A 21,219-nucleotide genomic window follows, 5' to 3' on the forward strand; every position below is an offset into this window, starting at 1 on the left:
GAGAGGTAGTTTAGAGTTTGGCTGCAGTTCTCTGTTTTAAAAATGATGGAGGTGCCCACTAGAAATTCACCCAAACGTTTCAGCCAGAGTCTTTAAAAAAAACACAACCCTGCACAAAACATTAACACAGTAAAAGCTCTTTTAGGGGGGAAAAACAAATATCGCATTCAAGTCATGAAACTTTGCTAAAGGATTTGGTAAGAAACAAACCGAGAATACGCTGCAATGTAGGAATGCATATTGATTGTACGTGAATATTCTGCTCAAAAGCAAGCTTAAACATTAGCTTGGCCCCTAAATGACTCTCTCCCCAACGCTCTTTCTTTCCCGGATGTGTTTCCATGACTCCTGGTTCTTATGGTTGGAACCTTCCTTAGATTTTGATCAGACGAGGCCTTTTGAAATTTGACATTGATCCCACGGAGGGCAATGCTTTTTGCCCTTTTAGATCCCAAAACACAGAGCGGTAAGGCTGAATAGGATCCAAATGCCAACCTTTTTTATTTGTTTTATGAGGTAATAACTTGTGTTTACTGCTGTGTTTCTAAGGACTTTCCCTTCCGGGATCTGGAAGCAGCTCAGAACCTGCTTACCTTCACAGGTAATAGTGATAACATTGGGCCTCTTCAGACCATTTAAGCCCAACCTCAAACATGGGACCCATTGAAGTGCTTTCCTGTGTGTGGATCTTCTACCACCACCACCACCACCACCCCCGACCCACTTTTTTATTTCTTTTTAAGAAAACTACAGCAGTGGGAACACTGTGATTCTCATCTGATCAACCCATGACCCAGTTGCAGGTCACTTGGACACCAGCGATCTAGGCCAGCTCGCAGCACAGTGCCAGAAACCCTCACCCCCAGATGTTCCAGACAGATTTTCATGTGCGATTGCAGCCTGTGATTTCGTTTATCTGATGTACAGCCTGCCCGAGGCAGGGGGGAAACGGGTGCATGGCGTGTTTTGCCAGACATTGTGATGGGAAAAGGGCTCTGCTTAGGAAGACAAACTGGCCTGATTGAAGTGAGTTGTGACTGAACCCACCCTCCTGTTACTTCCAGTCAATAAGGTGACCGATTGTGGAGGGCAGGTCTCCTATATTTGCACTATACATTTGAAGAAGTCGTATATATACCACTTTAAACAGTCATTGCTCCCCCCCCCAAAGGGTCCTGGGAACAGTAGTGTGTTAAGGGCACCGAGGGTTGTTAGGAGACCCCTGTTTCCCACCCACCCACGGAGTTTCATTTCCCAAAGTTCCCTGGGAAAAGGACCAAATAGTTAAACCACTCTGAGAACTGCAGCTCGGTGAGGGGAACCCAACAATTCTGCTCAGTGCCCTTAAGAAACTACAGTTGGTCTGATAATGCTTTGATAATGCTTGATAACGCTTCAGATGCAGAGGGTACCAGAGAAAAGGAAACTCTGGCAGGTTACAGCCTGCTCTAAACAAGGGAATCAAAAGCTGCCTTTTGCTGAAATCTCCGATCCGCGCAGTGGTTTAAATGTGTTGGAGCCCTCTCTTCCTGTTACACCTGGTCACCTGCTCTTTCCAAGTTCCGTAGTTTGATCTGGAGGACGACAAAACATGGGTGTGGTTCCATACTGGCAATTTGGGCCAATTTCTTTCCCCTTCCTACTTCCATTGAAGTTTGAGGTGTCCAAATGCTACACCCTATGGGGCTGGCATCTTAGATGGCTGCGGTGGCCATTCATGTGGCTGGCTAGGTGTGGCAGGTAAGTGGCTCAGGTGTTGCCATCTCCTGGAATTTCTCTGAAGTGTGGCAAGAGGCAGGATGTGAAGAGCTATAATCTCCCCACTTCTTTGTGACATATTAAAATAACGATGGCTGGGTTGCAGACTGCAGGCTTGTCCCAAACCCTTCTGGCCCCACCAAATTTTAATCATGGCGTGGCAGTAAATTTCGTGAGGAAATGAAGCAATGAAGTTTCTGTGTGCTTTATATTTCATATAAATACGTTTTTGCATTGCTGTTTTGTGTGCGTCCTAGAACGAATGTGGGCCTCTGCTAATCCGGCCCTTGATTTTTTTAAAAATAAAATTGTTCAGTGTATTCCCTACGAAGCACCTGAAAGTGATTTCACAATACAGCAAAACCTTTATACAGAACAATTACACATATAAAAGCAATTAAAAAGCATTACATATGTAAAAAAACAGTTAAAACCTAAGGCCTGTCCAGACACGTAGACGTTTGTGTGTGTGTTTTTTACTGCTAATTTTAATTATTTTTGAGGGTGTTTGCTGATAATTTTAATGTTGCTAGCAAACTGCTTAGATGTTTTATTGCAGGCAAGTGCTGTATACATTTTGTTAATTAAACTAATTCACTGAAACAATAAATCTGTCTGTCTGTCTGTCTGTCTATCCATCTATCCATCTGATAACTTTTAGGGAAAAAGCCACAGCTCAGTGGTAGAGCAACCCCACCAAATGGGGGGCATGAATAATAAAATTATTATTATTTCCATGCAGAAGGTCCTAGGTTCAGGCGGTGGCATCTCGGGTATGGCTGGGAGAGAACCCTGCCTGAAACCCCACAGAGCTGCTGCCAGTAAGTATAGGCATTATTGATCTAGTTGGGCTAATAGAATCATAGAATTGTAGAGTTAGAAGGGACCACAAGGGACATTTAGTCCCACCCCTTGCAACTGCACCAGTGGTCTGACTTAATATGAGGCAGCTTCAAACGTTAGGAAATTCTCCAGATCCTCAGCTGGTCCCTAATTATGTGAGCCTCATATCCTTGGAATGTTGGTGTGCCATTGACGTGACTCGCCTGTTACATCATTCTAGATTCAGGTAGGTAGCCGTGTTGGTCTGATGCAGTCGAAATAAATAATTTTTAAAATTGTCCAGTAGCACCTTAGAGACCAACTTAAGTTTGTTCTGGCTGTACGCTCATTGTTAAAATTGTGTTTATGGAAGACAATCTTACTCGGCTACGAGTGATCGCCAAAGAGAAGAAGAAGAAGACCCAGAACAAACTTAGTTGGTCTCCAAGGTGCTACTGGACAATTTTTATTTATTTATTTCGACTGCTACATCATGCTCAGCTTTGTCATATATATATATAGATAGACTTGCTATCCATGAGGTGGCTCAGATTGTTCTGGTTTGAGACCCCATGTGGTTCCCAGAAATATGTCCATTGCTGCTTGAATAGCTAAATCAGTAAAGCATGAGACTCTTAGACTTGGGGTCTTCGGTTTGAGCTCCACATTGGGCAAATGCTTCCTGCATTGCAGCGGGCTCGACTGGATGACCCTTGTGGGCCCTTCCAACTCTGCAGTTCTATGATCTATGTATTATTGGAGTATTCAAGACAAGGCACTTTGCCAAGAAACCACCACCTTTCCTCAGTTTGTCCCCTCGCCTTTCCACCTGAATCTGTCCATATTATGAGTGACCTTGTCTAGCTCTTTTCCTGGGCTGGCTTGAGTCAAGCAGGGTACAGATTCTTTACCCCCTTAGTGAGTAAAGCACAGGAGTACGGAAGGAAACCAGCTGAGATATTTATCTTTTTGGCCAATTACGTTGCTGACTGATGTGTCTGCAGTAATAGCCCATCATGGTTATGTGGTTTTCCAAAGAAGGATTGCTGTCTCGGGGGTTAGGAGGGTGGAAAGATCGCTACTAGTACTATTGATCCCCACTTGTAAATGCTCACTTAGGGGGCACAATGTATTGCAGTAAAGCAGAGGTATGGAAACATTTGAAAGGAAGTGGCTGTTGCCCGGGGCGGGCAGGGTGGGTGGGTTGGAACTGATCCATGCGTATGGCCATTAAGGCACGATATATACTTCCCTCTTCCTTGCCTCCCTGCCAGCCCTGTAGGCCAGAGAACCTTCTGTTTTCATTAAGGTATTGACAATCAAATGTGCATGTTTGCTGGGATAAATTAATGAGGCCAGAAAGAGCAACAGGGGGCAGAGGCAGGAAACAGGGCTAGCTCATTGGGATTTCCGAGCAACTGGCAAAGGCCATCCTGGATGTAAAAAAAATGTTTCGAAAAGATAAATAAAGAGCAGAGAAACGTGCATTACTTGTTTGTTTTAAATTCTCCCAATTCCAAAGATTCTCTCTCTCTCTCTCTCTCTCTCTCTCTCTCTCTCTCTCTCTCTCTCTCTCTCTCTCTCTCTCTCTCTCTCTGTGTGTGTGTGTGTGTGTGTGTGTACATACCTTCCAACATTTCTCCAATGAAAATGTTGTTGTTGTTGTTTAGTCGTTTAGTCGTGTCCGACTCTTCGTGACCCCATGGACCAGAGCACGCCAGGCACTCCTGTCTTGCACTGCCTCCCGCAGTTTGGTCAAACTCATGTTCGTAGCTTCGAGAACACTGTCCAACCATCTTGTCCTCTGTTGTCCCCTTCTCCTAGTGCCCTCAATCTTTCCCAACACCAGGGTCTTTTCCAATGATTCTTCTCTTCTCCTGAGGTGGCCAAAGTATTGGAGCCTCAGCTTCACGATCTGTCCTTCCAGGGAGCACTCAGGGCTGATTTCCTTAAGAATTGATAGATTTGATCTTCTAGCAGTCCATGGGACTCTCAAGAGTCTCCTCCAGCACCATAATTCAAAAGCATCAATTCTTCGGCGATCAGCCTTCTTTATGGTCCAGCTCTCACTTCCGTACATCACTACTGGGAAAACCATAGCTTTAACTATACGGACCTTTGTCGGCAAGGTGATGTCTCTGCTTTTTAAGATGTTGTCTAGGTTTGTCATTGCTTTTCTCCCAAGAAGCAGGCGTCTTTTAATTTCGGGACTGCTGTCACCATCTGCAGTGATCAAGGAGCCCAAGAAAGTAAAATCTCTCACTGCCTCCATTTCTTCCCCTTCTATTTGCCAGGAGGTGATGGGACCAATAGGGATGCCCTATTATTCCATATTAATATTATTATTATTAATAATAATTTTATTATTTATACCCTGCCCATCTGACGGGGTTGCCCCAGCCACTCTGAGCAGCTAGCAAAATGAATTTCAATAGGGACAAATGTAAGGTTCTGCAATTAGGCAGGAAGAACCAGATGCACAAATATAGGACGGGGGATGCCTGGCTTACTAGCAGTACAGGTGAAAAGGATCTAGAGCAGGCATCCCCAAACTGCGGCCCTCCAGATGTTTTGGCCTACAACTCCCATGATCCCTAGCTAACAGGACCAGTGGTCAGGGATGATGGGAATTGTAGTCCAAAACATCTGGAGGGCCAAAATTTGGGGATGGCTGATCTAGAGGTTTTATTAGATTGCAAGCTTAACATGAGTCAACAGTGTGATGCAGCGGCAAAAAAAAAGCTAATGCTATTCTAGGCCGCCAGTTCAAATACAAAAACTGAGTTCTGCACAAAGTACAAGTGTCAGCCAATCTCCAGGAAAGGGGGAGTTCAAGCCTTGAGGGGCTGCTGCCAAGAATGCCCTTGAAAACCTGTGTGACAGCCTTAGATCAGTGGCAGAGCATCTGCTTTGCATGCAGAAGGTCCCAGATACAACCTCCAGTGTCTCCCAGTGGGGCAGGCAGAGACACTTGCCCGAAATCTTGGAGAGCTGCAGTCAGACAATACTGAGGTGGACAAGCCAGTTCTCTGACTCAGGAAGCTGCCTTGTACCATGTTCCTTCTTAGTATACTGATTATATTGTCAAGAACGTGGGGTGAACAGCTTTTAGTTCTGGGGCCACACCTGCCTTACCAAGGCTCCCAGGTCCAAGCAGCCACATACCAATAGCAAGAGGGAGATGCTTGCAGAGAGCCAGTTGGTCTGGTCTGACAGCTTTGGTCTGAGAGACTTTTATGTGCAGCTCAACCATCTCTTGCTGATGCTGCCTATAGATTTTGTTCTCTTGCCCAGACTCTTTATTTGTACATCAATTAAAATGCACCCAGAATTGAAACTGACTATTGCCTAGCGCTTACACCAGTTAAACCTGATAGTTCTTGAGAGTTCGGCTGCCCCAAAGGTGTCTGTGTTCCCCTGCTTATATAATTTAGTATTTGTTACTTTTGCCTCTAATTCTTTCCCCTTCTCTCTTTCTCTGACCGCCATCTCTTCCGCTGCCGTTTCCCGGTTTCCTCTCCTAGGAATGTTTTGGTATGTTCCAGCTAAAAAAACTTTAGAATAAAGACTCCTTATGGATTGCGATAGAAAATCAATCGAGAGCCTGTGGGCCGTTGATGCAATTATGGTCTCATACCTGTCCGAGGCAATTAAATAATGGAATGGAAACTGAGTAATGTCAAATATCTGGTTCCTTCCTGCGGTACGTGATTACAGAGGATCAAATTAATTGAAGTCGTGGGCCTGCTAAGTTAGAGTGCTGCGTTTAGGTGAAGACTGGCTGGGGAATTTGGGAGAGTGAAGGCCCTGAATCATTTAGCATAGGAGCAATCTGAGAGGCAGTAAATAATATAGTTTGGTTTTAAAAACGCAGTCATGAGGAACTTGTGCAGAAGAAGACACCATCCCTCGAGACCTGTTATATTTAAACAGGAAGTGTAATACAGTGGTACCTCGGTTTATGAACACAATTGGTTCCGGAAGTCTGTTCATAAACTGAAGCGTTCATAAACTGAAGCGAACTTTCCCATTGAAAGTAATGGAAAGTGAATTAATCCGTTCCAGACGGTCCGCGGAGTACTTAAACTGAAGCGTTCATAAACTGAAGCGAACTTTCCCATTGAAAGTAATGGAAAATGGATTAATCCGTTCCAGACGGGTCTGCGGAGTACTCAACCTGAAGCGTACGTAACCCGAAGCATGGGTGTAATTGGTTCCGGATGTCTGTTCATAAACTGAAGCGTTCATAAACTGAAGCGAACTTTCCCATTGAAAGTAATGGAAAGTGAATTAATCCGTTCCAGATGGGTCCGCGGCGTTCGTAAACCGAAAATTCATAAACCGAGGTGTTCATAAACCGAGGTTCCACTGTATTGGCAGAAAGTATCTGATACCAAAATTCCTACTTGAAGTGTTTATTCAGTGTTTTTTTTAAGAAAAATACTTTTTATTCACTTTTCCAATTAAACAATATAAAAAACAAAACATACATACACACAAACACATACAAAAACAAAACCTCATAATGATATCATTCCTTTCTCATCTCATCTCTTTTTTGCTCTGCCGAGCTCAGACCTCCCTCCCTCCATACAGCTTTATTATTCCACTCCTATCTCTCAGTCCCTTTTATATATTCAGTCTCACTTCGTAGGTTTTATTTACTCCACTCTCTCTGGAACTTTGTCTCTTCCTGGTTTCGGATCCTGCAAGTCAACTTAGCCAGTTCAGCATAATCCATCATTTTTGTCTGCCACTCCTCAATCGTTGGTACCTCTTGTGTTTTCCACTTTTGGGCTAATAAAATTCTCGCCGCGGTTGTAGCATACACAAAAAGTCTCTGATCCCCCTTAGCAATCTCCTCTCCCATTAGTACCAATACAAATGCTTCAGGTTTTTTGGTGAAAGTGTTTATTCAGTGTTGGCCCAGGCATAAAAAGAGAACCCCTGTTTATTAATTATTAGATTGCAAGCTTAACATGAGTCAACAGTGTGATGCAGCGGCAAAAAAAGCTAATGCTATTCTAGGCTGCCAGTTCAAATACAAAAACCAAGTTCTGCACAAAGTACAAGTATCAGCCAATCTCCAGGAAAGGGGGAGTTCAAGCCTTGAGGGGCTGCTGCCAAGAGTGCCCTTGGAAACCTGTGTGATGGCCTTAGATCAGTGGCAGAGCATCTGCTTTGCCACTTGATAAGAATATATTTGCTAGTTCGGAGCACCAGCATTGTGACCTGTCAAGATTGAGATGAGCAGAGCTTTAACTCTTGTTGGTAACCAATATATGGTATTCAAATGTGTTTTGCCCCTCAGAGTGGAAGCTTAATAGAGCTCTCATGGTAAACAGCTTTTGGGCAGCCTATTCTTTTACGTACAATATGATCTATATGCAATTTAATAGCTGTCACAAAGAGGGTGGAGCAAATTTCTTTTCTATAGGACCAGAGGGTAGTATCCAACCAGTGGGTCCAAATTACAAAAAAGGGGGGGGATTTCAACTAAACATGAGTCAGCAGTGTGATGCAGCAGCAAAGAAAGCTAATGCTATTATTGGCAGCATCAACAGAAGAATAGAGTCCAGGTCAAGGGCGCCCCACTCTATTCTGCCTTGGTCTGACCACATCTGGAATATTGTGTCCAATTCTGGGCAGCTCAGTTTAGGAAGGATGTTCACAAGCTGGACCGTGTGCAGAGGACGACAACCAAGATGATCATGGGTCTGGAAACCAAGCCTTATGTTGTTGTTCTTTAGTCGTTTATAAGAATATATAATGGACCAGAGCACGCCAGGCACTCCTGTCTTCCAATGCAGGTTGGTCAAACTCAAATTGGTAGCTTCTATTACTGTCCAACCATCTCGTCCTTCCTTATGAGGAACCTTGAAATAGTAGTTTGCTCTTTTTTAAAATTAAAAAATGGCTGAACAAATAATCTCTCAGAGGTATTGTGCCAACCAAATAGTATGATTTTTAACTGGAGAATATCTGCCATGTTTCTTCAGCTGACCTTAATTTTCCTTGAACCCATCTGACTGATAACAGAAAGGTTCTTTTGCGAACCTTTCCCCAACCCAACAATATCCTTTGGGAGGTGACCAGAAGTGCGCGCGGTATTTCAAATGCATGCACAAGCTTTTATCATTCTTGTGATACCGTGCGGGGGGAAGGGGGGGTGGAGTTCAAGTGCTGAATTGCTCAGAGCTGTCAAAGGTACAGGAGTCCTGCCAGGAAGGGAAAAGCAAACAAACAAACCATGACAACCATAATCTTGTACTCTGACTTCTGCTGTTTGCTCCAGGCCTCCCTGCATGGGTGGGACTTTGGAGTGCTTACGCTGGCAATCGACTGGCTGCCCGTGGGATGAAGCTCTTATAGATTTAGCGCAAGGAGGGAGAGCCGTTCAGATCGTTGCTACAAGTTACGGGGAAAACTCCTCCTGAGGAGCAGTGGAATTCCTCCCCACAGCTCCTCTTTATTGTAGTGCCATCAGAAAGAACTGCCTACAGTTCCCCCAAGCATTTTTTCGTGCACGTGTGTTGGGGGGTAGCAAGCCAATTTCAGCAAAAATCAAGGCTGAAGGATACAAACCACACATTTCAGGGCAGACAGGCACAACTGTCTCCTTAACTGAAAAGCAATCGAGTCGTAGAATTGCAGAGTTGGAAGGGATCGCAAGGGTCATTTAGTCCAACCCCCTGCGGGGCAGGAATCTTTCGCAAAATGTGGGGCTCAAACCCACAACCCTGAGATTTAAGAGTGACTGAGCTATCTGCTTTGGGAGGCTGCAGATTTTTGAGTGAAGGAGCATTGTTAGAGGAAGGGGTGCTTAATTACCGTACTTTTCTGTGTATATGACTATGGTAGGTTTTTTAAACTTTAAAATAAGGTTTAAAATCTGGGGGCATTATTAAATAGTGGGTAGACAACACAGCGTTTCTTCAAGAAGCTCTTTATTCGGAAGCCAAAACAGAACTGAACTGCATTGCCGAGCCGGCCTGCTTTTATAGAGGCTGGCTCAAACAATGTATCAAACATAATTCAAAGTTCCCTCCTAAAACAACTGTCAAGGACCTGAGGACCTGAGGGAAAACTATATACACTAATACATAACAGGCATCTTATACACGGGAAAATACAGTATTCCCCTGTGTTCCATTTCCCCCTGCTTGGTTCACTTCTCAGCACTAACTTAACACATGCGGTGGGGATTGGGAGAAGGTTGAAGAATAAATATTATATATAGTGTATATATATATATAATTTTATATTTTATCCCCACCCCAACACAAGTGGGAAAGCAGCTTGTTGTTATTGTTATATATTATTCATTAAATGTATATCCAAAGATCAAAGGGCAGTTTAGAGGGTGATTTGAGATCAGGATTTTGCTTGGGAAAATTTTAAATTTATATACTGCCCTGTACGCACAGGTCTCAGGAAGGTTCACAGGATAAAATCACAAAATGTGCAATCAAAATAAATAATAATAATAATTTAATTATTTGTACCCCGCCCATCTGGCTGGGTTTCCCCAGCCACTCTAGGCGGCTTCCAACAAAAATTTAAAATACATTAAAATGTCACACATTAAAAACTTCCCTGAACAGGGCTGCCTTCAGATGTCTTCTAAATGTCAGGTAGTTATTTATCTCTTTGACATCTGATGGGAGGGCGTTCCATAAAAACAAAAACAACCAAATACACCCCCCCCCAAATAATAACCAGAGAGGGGAAATAGAATTTGAAACACACAATATTTGTAACAAAACATATACAGTAAAAATAAGCACCCGTATAAGTCAAGGAGTAGATTAAAAGATCAATTTAACTTTCAAATCAAAACGTTTTAGCCATGGGTTCCCCCCCCCCCATTTTAACCATTCATAGAAGCTCTTTGATCCAGTGGAGGCTTATATAAAGGGATGCTGGGAGGCAATTTTCTATTACTCCCCCTTCCTTCTGCAGTCCTTGCTCCCATCCCCAAATCTGATCCAAGGGTTGGGGAAACCTTTGGGACAGCATTTGGTGGAAGCAGGGGAGGTGGTTAAGCACCTCCTCCCCTGCTGCTTCTCTAGTCAGATTGCAGCCTCTTGCACTACTACTTTGCGTTACAAAGAAAATAAAATTAGTGAAAGTCTGTGACATTTTGGCATCGTACAGGGGCTGAAAGATAAAACAGGAAGTTCCTGGGTTCTGATCTGCCACAAATTTGCTCAGCGGTCTTAGCGGTCTTAATACTGACTGGTCTTGCAGTGTGTATTCCCCCTATTTCCGATGTTCATTTGTGAGTGGTGTTGCTGATGCAGCTGAAACATCACCACCCATATACATATTAAGTAGGGCATTGACAGATTTGGGAGAACTCCTAAGGATTGTAGAAGTATTCCTAGGGGAAACATTCCCGGGAACCCCCTAAAACAGCCCAATGGTGACTGGGTATGCTCAGTGGCCTCTGAAAGCTGGCAGACTGTTTATGCACATGGAAATGGATGGGGAAATGGAATGGAGTTTCCGGGCAACGGGCATGGCTGATTAGAACAGTGAACAAGAACACTTGCCACTGCAACATTTTGTTGCATGCCCCACGTGCTACGGTAAGCATGACCCGTTTCCTGCAAAACCTTGGGCTGCGAGATTCTCAGAAAGACAAAGTCTCCCTGTGTGTGTTTTAAGCCTCACGTCCCAATTCATTAAACGGGAGTGCTCGTTAGGGTGGGTGTATTCGTGGGTGGGCGTGTGAGTAAAAACGAGCCGCTGCCGTTATTGGCTTTTTGCTTTGACCACGCAGTGACTTTCGCAAACAAGCAGCGCTCCTGTTTCTATGGAGAGGGACGTGTTCGCGCAGCCTTTAATTTGGGAGATGGAGCTAACCTTCTCCTATGCTTCACAACTCAGTAAGCAGCGCGAAGACAGATTCTCGGAGACAATGCTCCTTTTTCTGCCAGCAGATATCTATTTGTGGAAATGGGTCAGCTTCCTCTTGGTGGACACGTTAGCGCTCCAGTGCCTGGGAGCGCTTGCTTTACAATTTCTCTCTCCGCGACGCAGGCAGCAGAGCTCCTCTGCATAACTACTCGTGGCAGCCCAGTGTTTCATGAATTGAAGCGAGTTAACCACAAGGAGAGGATGACATTTCAAGACAGCGCAGGGTGAATTCTAAGTCCCGGGCACACGCACACGAGCTGGATTGCTATAAAACAAAAGGGGTTGTTGCTTTTTTTAAAAAAAAAAATAGCAAATGCAAGCACAGAAACCATATAAAGGGAATCATGTCGTGTTTAAAACAGCCACGACCATGGGTTTATTCCATTACCTGCACATACCTTTGGTGGTAACGAATTCCCACCTGCACTGATGCTGGGCTTTGGTGTGATGGTGGCGCGCTGCCCTCATCTTCCCTGTGGGACAGCCTTTGTTATTGTTATCACGTCCCTTCTATGAAAGCATTTGAGGGTGATGTGCAATAAAAAATGGCGGAAATCGGTTAACCACAATAATAATGAAATAGGCACCAATGGCAGAGGCCCGATCCAGCTGGAAAAGCCTTTGAGAATGAAAACGTCTTCAGTTGTTTCTGGAAAGTGCGGAGAGTATCTCAACGGCAGTGCTATCCACCGGGAAAGGGGCAGCCCCACTGAAAGCCCTGCTGAGTTACTAGGGCAGAGGCAGACCCAGCACACTAAATTACTGTTTCTGCGCCATTTGCATTTCTACCTCCTTTTCTGTGGAATTCAGACAGCCTTCATCACACTAGATTCCCAGTATGCTAGGGAGCAAACTACGGTACGTGCTTGTATTTGGCAGGAGACGGGGGGGATGTGCGCTGTCCCTGGTCATCTCTTTGTTCTAGGGATCAAACTGATGTGACTGCCACTATTGGGGGGTTATCTAAAAACTCGAGGGTGGCCTTAGTGGTGGTTGAAACAGGTGGATTTTGAATACCTGATGCAGGTTAAGTAGCTATGCTACCTGCTTCAAAAGTTCAGAGCCTGTTTCCTCCCCCCCCCATTGTGCTCCATTACTGTATTTGTAAATAGAACGCTTGGTACATAGACACCTTCAGTGCTCTCTCACCCAGAGGGAATTATTCTGGCAGTGCCCTCTGCTCAGGAAAGTTGAGTGTCAAATGTATGACAATAGAATGGTATATCATCAAAACGGCGCCACAGTTGAGAGCTGCATTAGAAAATGGCAACCCAAGCACTAGATGGGGGGGGGGGAATGAAAGGCACAAATACAGGATGGTTGACACCTGGCTTGAGAGCAGTACATGTGAAAAGGATCTAGGAGTCTTGGTAGACCACAAACTTGACATGAGTCAGCAGTGTGATGCAGCAGCTAAAAAAGCCAATGCAATTCTGGGCTGCATCAATAGGAGTATAGCATCTAGATCAAGGGAGGTAATAGTACCACTGTATTCTGCTCTGGTCAGACCTCACCTGGAGTACTGTGTCCAGTTCTGGGCACCACAGTTCAAGAAGGATACTGACAAGCTGGAACGTGTCCAGAAGAGGGCAACCAAAATGGTCAAAGGCCTGGAAACAATGCCTTATGAGGAACGGCTTGGGGAGCTGGGTATGTTTAGCCTGGAGAAGAGAAGGTTAAGGGGTGATATCATAGTCATGTTCAAATATATGAAAGGATGTCATATGGAGGAGGGAGAAATATTGTTTTCTGCTGCTCCAGAGATTCCACCTAAACATTAGGAAGAACTTCCTGACAGTAAGAGCTGTTCGGCAGTGGAATTTGCTACCAAGGAGTGTGGTGGAGTCTCCTTCTTTGGAGGTCTTTAAGCGGAGATTTGACGGCCATCTGTCAGGAATGCTTTGATGGTGTTTCCTGCTTGGCGGGGGTTGGACTGGATGGCCCTTGTGGTCTCCTCCAACTCTATGATTCTATGATTCTAAGCACTATTGTACATAGAGCTTTTCTAAGAAGGCTGCATCATTTACAGTGCTTAAAATTGGTCATGTAGCCCACAGCAGCTTGGTTCACATGTTACGGCCAAACATTTCTACCCCATTTTGGGCTTATGAACTGGGAACTAAATTGGGAAGGGAACGCCCATACTCAGACATTCCGATTCCCCATCTCATTTCCTGATTTGATCAAATCACAGTGTGCTGTTATTTCTAGACTGAGCAAACCACATGGTTCATGTAGCATGGTCATTTATTAACAGCCAGAAAAAGAGAGAAAACACATCACCAAGAGAGAGAGAGAGAGAGAGAGAGAGAGAGAGAGAGAGAGAGAGAGAGAGAGAGAGAGAGAGAGAGAGAGAAAGGAAAGGTGTCACACATTTGCATGAACTTTGTATGCACTGATGTTTGTGTGTAGATGCATATTAAATATATTTAAACTGGACTTGGGACCAGAGAGCCCTTCAAAAACAGAGGACTGTCCTCTGTCCGGTGGGACACCTCAAGTTTCTGCAAAGCATTGTTTCCCTTGGTTGGATGTAAGGGCAACCATGGTTTGAGCAACCTAGGAAATGAGGAACAGAATTGAAATGCAGTACGTGAGGGGAGGAGATAATGGGAGTCTGAGGCTTGGAAACAGACAGACAAACCCAGAAATAGTTTGCCTCGCCGGGAGATATATAGGGAGGTAGCTTTTAAGATGATGGATGCTTGACAGTACGTCCCTTCCCTCTGCAGCCACTCTATGTGATTTCTGCCAAGTTCTCAGTTTTATATTAGCTGCTGTTGGCCTAATTTTGTTGTGACAGCTCCAAACTACAGAGCAGGCTTTTCCTGTGCCAGGGGCTCCTAAATTTAAGCAGGCAAAAAGCTGTTTTGGACACCCAAGGAGATTATTGTGCAAGGCATATGGCAGGACTGCAGTAGGGCTAGACTGACTCTCAGCTTGGTGGCTCAACTTTGGTTGCCCCGAGACCCACAATCTGAAACTTGATGCCGAAGAATTGAAGAGCTCTATTTTCTTACTTTTATATTATTTGATTATGTTTACGAATTGCTTCCCGTGAAATATCTCAAGAGTGATTTCCCAATGAAAACCTTGCTGTGCTTCAAAAAAACGGAGATTGTAGATTGGAAAAGGATCAGAAAAGGGGGGCTAAGATGATCAATGGGGTTGGAGAGACTCCCCTCTGAGGAAAGGTTGCAGTGTGAGGGCTCTTAGTTTCGAGAAAAAGCGACTTGGAGGCGACATCATAGAAGTTTATAAAGTGGATGGAGGAAAGGTTTTCTCCCTTGTAATGTTCGTACTCGTGGACATTCAACGAATGTCAGAAGATTCAGGACAGCTTTTTCAAAAGGACTTCTTCACACTGTGCATCATTAAACTGTGGAACTCTCTTGCACATGAGGCAGTGGCTGCCGCCATCTTGGATGGCTGTAGAAGAGGGCAAATTCATGGAGGATAAGGCTATAAACCTGTTTCTTTTTAAAAAAATGTATTTATTGAAAATTTTCCAACATACACATATAAAAATACAAAACACGCAAATACACACACATACACAAGACAAAAACAAAAAAATATCAAAAACAAAATATCTAACTTAAATCTTAATCAACACCTTTTGGACTCCCTCAACCTCCCCCCTTGGGTCCCTGTTAAAATATTACTTAAACAGTATTCATTGTGATTTTACTAATCTTGCACATTATTTTCTCAATTCTTTGTTCTTATCTTCAACCCATCTTTCATATCTTATTGCAATCATCTTTATCTAATATTTCAGATCAAATATTTCTAATTCCCTTTCTTCATTCTATAACTTTTTCCCTTCTGCCTATAATTTTTATTAACTTTTATGTTAATAAAAGTTAATAAACCTGTTTCTTCAGTGGACATACAATTCCATCCAAAGCAAGCAACTGACCAGGAATCTGAGTGCAAAGAACTGAACAGAGCTCAGAGTCCTTCCACAACACCTCAACTTTCCCCCCTTTCTTCATTCAATCCATGTAATTTAGGGCAAGAAGGGATGTCCTTTTTTGCAGCTATTGTTAAACAATTGGGAGACAGAAAACCTTATCGGTCTATTGTAAGTCGCCCAGAGATCTACCAACAGGCCCAGATCTAACTTCTGCCTACCCCAGCCTGTTGGCTTAATCTGTGCTTCTAGATGTTTGCAGACTTAACATTCAGTCAAACTGATCACCTATAATCTTATGTTCTTATTAATTGGTAGAGACTGTCATGGCAACGACATGAGGACGCTGGAGCGCTCTTAAGATATGTTGACACCACTGCATCTTACTGAAAAGCCTAAAACCTTTGACTTTTCTATCTCTGGCAGATGGTATATCACTTTTGTCTGTTTTCCTAAGCGCAGTTAACATAGAAGCAGTTCCACCGAAATCAATCAGTGATGCTTCTGGACTCGTCTTAAATTACTATCTCACCCTGTGTCAAGTAATGGTTTTCAGCTCTAGATAAGCAGAACAACTTGGAAGTACCAAATGGATTTAAGCACCGCTCACGAGTGGATTTTGGAATTGGAAACGAATTCTGCAATCTGTTTGGGGCATGCGGCAAAAAAGGTGACCACATCATGTGGTCAGTCTCAGGGGAGGCCAGGCACCCGCTTTGCATGCTTGCAGTTCTGGGTCGAGGAGCTAATATCTGGCGTTGGACACGGACCCTTTTGTCTGATTCAACACAAGTCTGGCTTATTCGAGACTTGACTAGATACCTGCCTCTCTCCTGAGTGTTTTTGCTGTCTACCTTTTCAAAATGTGTCGGAAGTCACAACTAGGGGTTGCATGTCATGGGCACTAAAATAATTAAAATTATATACGGAACAAAGCCAGATTCTGTGCCCTCAATAGTGGAGGGCTGCATAGTCGATTCCGCCCAGAGTGGCTGGGGGAACCCGGCCAGATGGGCGGGGTATAAATAATAAATTATTATTATTATTATAATTAAATTGGCATATCTGTGTGCTTATTTTACATATCTTTCAACCTCATGTCAGTTGTGGGTTGCGGGGGGGGGGGGGCTACGGAGCCCATCCTTGTTTTCGAAGATTGGTGCAGGCAATTAATTTTAGACTCTGAATTTTATGTTCTTATTATGGGGGTGGAGGAGTTGCTTTGGATTCTGTAGCCCCATCTTTAAATGGTAATGTGCATTAGAATCATAGAGTTGGAAGAGACCACAAGGGCCATCCAGTCCAACCCCCTGCCAAGCAGGAAACACCATCAAAGCATTACTGACAGATGGCTGTCAAGCCTCTGCTTAAAGACCTCCAAAGAAGGAGACTCCACCACACTCCTTGGCAGCAAGTTCCACTGTCGAACAGCTCTTACTGTCAGGAAGTTCTTCCTAATGTTTAGGACGGTGTAATCTTCTTTCTTGTAGCTTGAATCCATTGCTCCGTGTCCGCTTCTCTGGAGCAGCAGAAAACAACCTTTCACCCTCTTCTATATGACATCCTTTTATATATTTGAACATGGCTATCATATCACCCCTTAACCTTCTCTTCTCCAGGCTAAACATACCCAGCTCCCTAAGCCGTTCCTCATTACTTCACTTAAAAATGTAGCAAGCTATCCCTATTGCATTCGGGGACCGTCCTGTATTTTTCTGCTGAGTGGGGCTCTGAAACATTTTCTTGGCAGTTAGTTCATGCCTGTTGATACTGTTTTTATTCACTTCGTTAGGCACCTTGGACATTTCTGTGGGGAGGCATTCCCCCAGTGGGGATAAGCATGCTCCATGGGTACCGACTGCTGGGGATCTGTTGGCAGTGATGATGTACAGCTGGCAGGTTGGAACCAATATTGTCCTTGCTGCAGCGGGAACAGGTGGTGCTGCGGTCTAAACCACTGAGCCTCTTGGGCTTGCTGATCAGAAGGTCGGCGGTTCAAATCCACACGGCGGAGTGAGCTCCCGTTTCTCTCTCCTAGCTCCTGCCAACCTAGCAGTTCGAAAGCACATCAGTGCGAGTAGATAAATAGGTACCACTGTGGCGGGAAGGTAAAAGGCATTTGTGCTCTGGTGTTCAGTTGTGCCAGAAGTGGTTTAGTCATGCTGGCCACATGACCCGGAAAGCTGTCTGTGGACAAGCGCCAGCTCCCTCGGCCTGAAAGCGAGAGGAGCGCCACACCCCATAGTTGCCTTTGGCTGGACTTAACCACCCACGGGTCTTTTACCTTTACCTTATCAGTGCACGCTGCAACTTTTTGTTGCAGGCGCCACATGTTCACATTCTTACAACTGCGATTGATGTGAATTATTTACCTCATTAAGGCATCTTATTCTTCTAATCCACTCTTCAACCTGAGCGATCCCAGAGTAGGATACAAAATACATTTAAGAATACGTACAATCCTGTAAAACACAATAAGAGCTCATTTGGGACAATAGGAGCAGCTAAAACCACTGAGCCAGGGAATCAGTCACCATAGCCCCAAGTCCTCGACAATGCCTAGGTAAATAGGTTGGTATTTACTTGGTGCCAGTATCGCAAGAGCTTTGAGCACATGCTACGAATAATGTTTATGTTATTTATCTGTGTTAAGACATCATGGGATTGGTGGAGCCACGGCAGAGAGAAAAACAATTTCTTACTATTGCTGTCCCTCTTTTCCCTGGACATTCGTATGTGTCACGATGGAAGCACTCCTTTTCAGCAACAAAAATAACAGAATCATAGAATTGTAGAGTTGGAAGGGACACCGAGGGTCATCCAGTCCAACCCCCTGCAATGAAGGAATCGCAGCTAAAGCATCCATGACAGATTACCACCCAACTTCTGCTTTAAAACCCCCAAGGAAGGAGAGCCCACCACCTCCCAAGCGAGTCCATTCCACTGTCAAACAGCTCTTGCTGTCAGAAAGTTCCTCCTGATATTTCGTTGGAATCTCCTTTCTTGTAACTTGAAGGGCTGTGGCTTAGTGGACGGGCATCTGCTCATGTTCAGTCCTCAGCGTCCTCATATTGGAGGCCCTCTGTCTGCAGCTCCGGAGAGAGGTGCTGAAAGCCAGTGTAGGCATTACTGACCTTGATGGAACCAGTGGACTCAGGAGCACAGTGTCACAAAATCACAGCTCCATCAGGCAAAATGCCAATGGTTCTGCATGCTCTTTGCGGCTAGGGATGTTACCTGGCACATGAGAATCTGGGTTCAAAATTATGTCCCAGTTTGAACCAGGAAGAAGTAAGATTCATGCCCCCAGAATGCCCTTTGGGGGGGACTTGTGCCACCTTAAATTCTGCTACCTGAGCCCCAGCTGAGCCAAGGCTGAGGGACTTATGCTGGCCTAGCCCCAGTTCAGCTGGTAAAACCCAAGATCTACTGAATGCAAACTCTCCTTCTGGGGGAACTTGGATTTAGATTGCACTGTCCTATTATAAGTTTTGTAGGTACCAGAGCCCAGTAACCCTTTGTCCTTCAACAGCACCCTCCAAAGCATAAAGGGCAGGTGTAAGCGTATCAGGTTGTATTTCCTGGGCTTTGCAATATATTGATCAGAAGGGAGAACAAACTTATCTGCTCACTTCATTTATCCAATTTTTCCAGGGGAGAGCACCATCAGCAGCTGGCTAAGCAATTTTTTTGCTGCACTCATCATCAAATACAGACTTGATGTCTCTCCCAGGTTGTTATGGTCTCTTCACCTACTGGGTCACCAAGACCCAGGGATGCCTTCTCCACCTCATTGGCCAGCACTCCACAAGCACACCACTTCTATATATGTCAAGGTTACACAGAGCCAAACATTCCCACTGCCAGTAATCTGTTATGACTCGATCTCTGCATTCACTGAATTCGGTAGTCCTTTTGGTCTGCTGGGGGTGGATCACTGTGGCATGCAGTAGGAGCCCTTCCCTATGTCACTTTGGGGGGGGGGTAAATGGGGGTTAGTCTGATGCCCCACTACCGTATTTACTCTAGTCTAATGCGCCATCGAATCTAATGTGTGCCTCAAATTTTCAGAACCTTGAAACCAAAAAAAGTATTTGCTGGCGAATGTAATTGTGCCATCAAATCCAATGCGAACCTTAATTTTTGCAATGTAATTTGGCAAAAAAAAAAAAGGCTGAACATTAGATTCAAGTAAATGTGGTATTTTTCTGCAAAGTTTTTGAGACCTGCAATGTCACACCCTTCCAGTTTGTAGCTTTTAATGTCTACCCATAAACCCTGAAGCTTATTCATAGTGATTTAGCTCAGTTTCAAAAGCTCTGTGTGGCTTCTCAGAAGCACTTCTTGCCACCTAGGGCTCTTGAGGTTGTGAGGTTCTCACTCCTATTCTCCCATGCTTTTACAATGTGAAGAAGAGAGAGGTAGGATTTATTTATTTTTAAAAGTAAAAGGTTGCAAATCACTAAAAATAAACATATGTGCTCAAAACTAGGTAATTCTTATGGCATTTGGTGTTGCTGAATCTCAGCATTTCTATGGAAACCATTTGTAGGGAAATTTTTTTTTGCTGCCAGTGGCGTTCTTATCTGATAGAGTTCAAGCCAGGTTTAAAGAGGTTTGCCTTTATCCTTAACGTGTTGCTGGCAATCCTTGCAAAGGCGGCACGTTGCAAATGTATAAGGCTTGTCACTCTTCTGAATGTATTATCGAACATTCATCAGAAGACTCCTGCATTTGCCTTTGGGCTTGATTTCCGCCCTCCTCGAAAACACACTCATTTCCTAATCGGCATTCTTGAGAGCCACTCCCGTTTTGCAGGTTAAAGACTTGACCTCTATTTTGGCAAAATGGGTAGGTGGAAGGGAAGGGTGGCAGCAGCAAAATAAGCAATGAGAATGCCAGGTGAAGCAGGTATGGATTTTTATTTCGTATTCAGGTAGGTACCCTGTTTCTCATATTTTAAGACATACCCATAAAATAAGCCATAGCAGGATTTTTAAGGATTCAAGGAATATAAGCCATACCCCGAAAATAAGACATAGTGATAGGTGCAGCAGCAATGCCGGCCGCAGCAGGAGGAGGAGGAAAAAAATAAGACATCCCTTGAAAATAAGCCATAGTGTGTTTTTTTGAGGAAAAAATAAATATAAGACGTGTCTTATAATATGAGAAACACGGTAGCCGTATTGGTCTGACGCAGTCGAAATATATTAAAAAATTTAAAAACATTGTCCAGTAGCACCTTAGAGACCAACTAAGTTCGTTCTTAAGGTCCGTATAGTTAAAGCTATGGTTTTCCCAGTAGTGATGTATGGAAGTGAGAGCTGGACCATAAAGAAGGCTGATTGCTGAAGAATTGATGCTTTTGAATTATGGTGCTGGAGGAAATTCTTGAGAGTCCCATGGACTGCAAGAAGATCAAACCTATCCATTCTGAAGGAAATCAGCCCTGAGTGCTCACTGGAAGGACAGATCCTGAAGCTGAGGCTCCAATACTTTGGCCACCTCATGAGAAGAGAAGAATCCTTGGAAAAGACCCTGATGTTGGGAAGATTGAGGGCACTAGGAGAAGGGGACGACAGAGGACAAGATGGTTGGACAGTGTTCTCGAAGCTACGAACATGAATTTGACCAAACTGCGGGAGGCAGTGCAAGACAGGAGTGCCTGGCGTGCTATGGTCCATGGGGTCACGAAGAGTCGGACACGACTAAACGACTAAACAACAACAAGAACAACAAGTTCGTTCTTGGTATAAGCTTTCGTGTGCATGCACACTTCTGAAGTTGGTCTCTAAGGTGCT

At 44.2% G+C, this 21,219-nt stretch overlaps 1 protein-coding gene and 2 long non-coding RNA genes across 5 annotated transcripts in view; 2 read left to right on the forward strand and 1 right to left on the reverse strand.

Annotated features, from left to right (window-relative positions):
* Positions 1-19,618, forward strand: part of LOC132591756 (uncharacterized) — a 29,477-nt gene extending 9,859 nt beyond the window's left edge. Inside the window, exon 2 of the long non-coding RNA XR_009557211.1 lies at positions 6-19,618. This is a non-coding gene — a long non-coding RNA (uncharacterized LOC132591756). The remainder of the gene's footprint in view (positions 1-5) is intronic.
* The window catches only part of CCDC85C (coiled-coil domain containing 85C), a 173,337-nt gene that overhangs the window by 11,765 nt on the left and 140,353 nt on the right, over positions 1-21,219 (forward strand). The window lies entirely within an intron of this gene.
* Positions 14,858-15,436, reverse strand: LOC132591757 (uncharacterized). Its single transcript, XR_009557214.1, has 2 exons — positions 15,378-15,436; positions 14,858-14,972 (listed from the first exon to the last, which is right to left on the reverse strand). It is a non-coding gene; the product is annotated as an uncharacterized LOC132591757 (long non-coding RNA).

Source organism: Zootoca vivipara, chromosome 1 (genome assembly GCF_963506605.1).
Source record: "Zootoca vivipara chromosome 1, rZooViv1.1, whole genome shotgun sequence".
In the NCBI taxonomy this organism is placed as follows: Eukaryota; Metazoa; Chordata; class Lepidosauria; order Squamata; family Lacertidae; genus Zootoca; species Zootoca vivipara.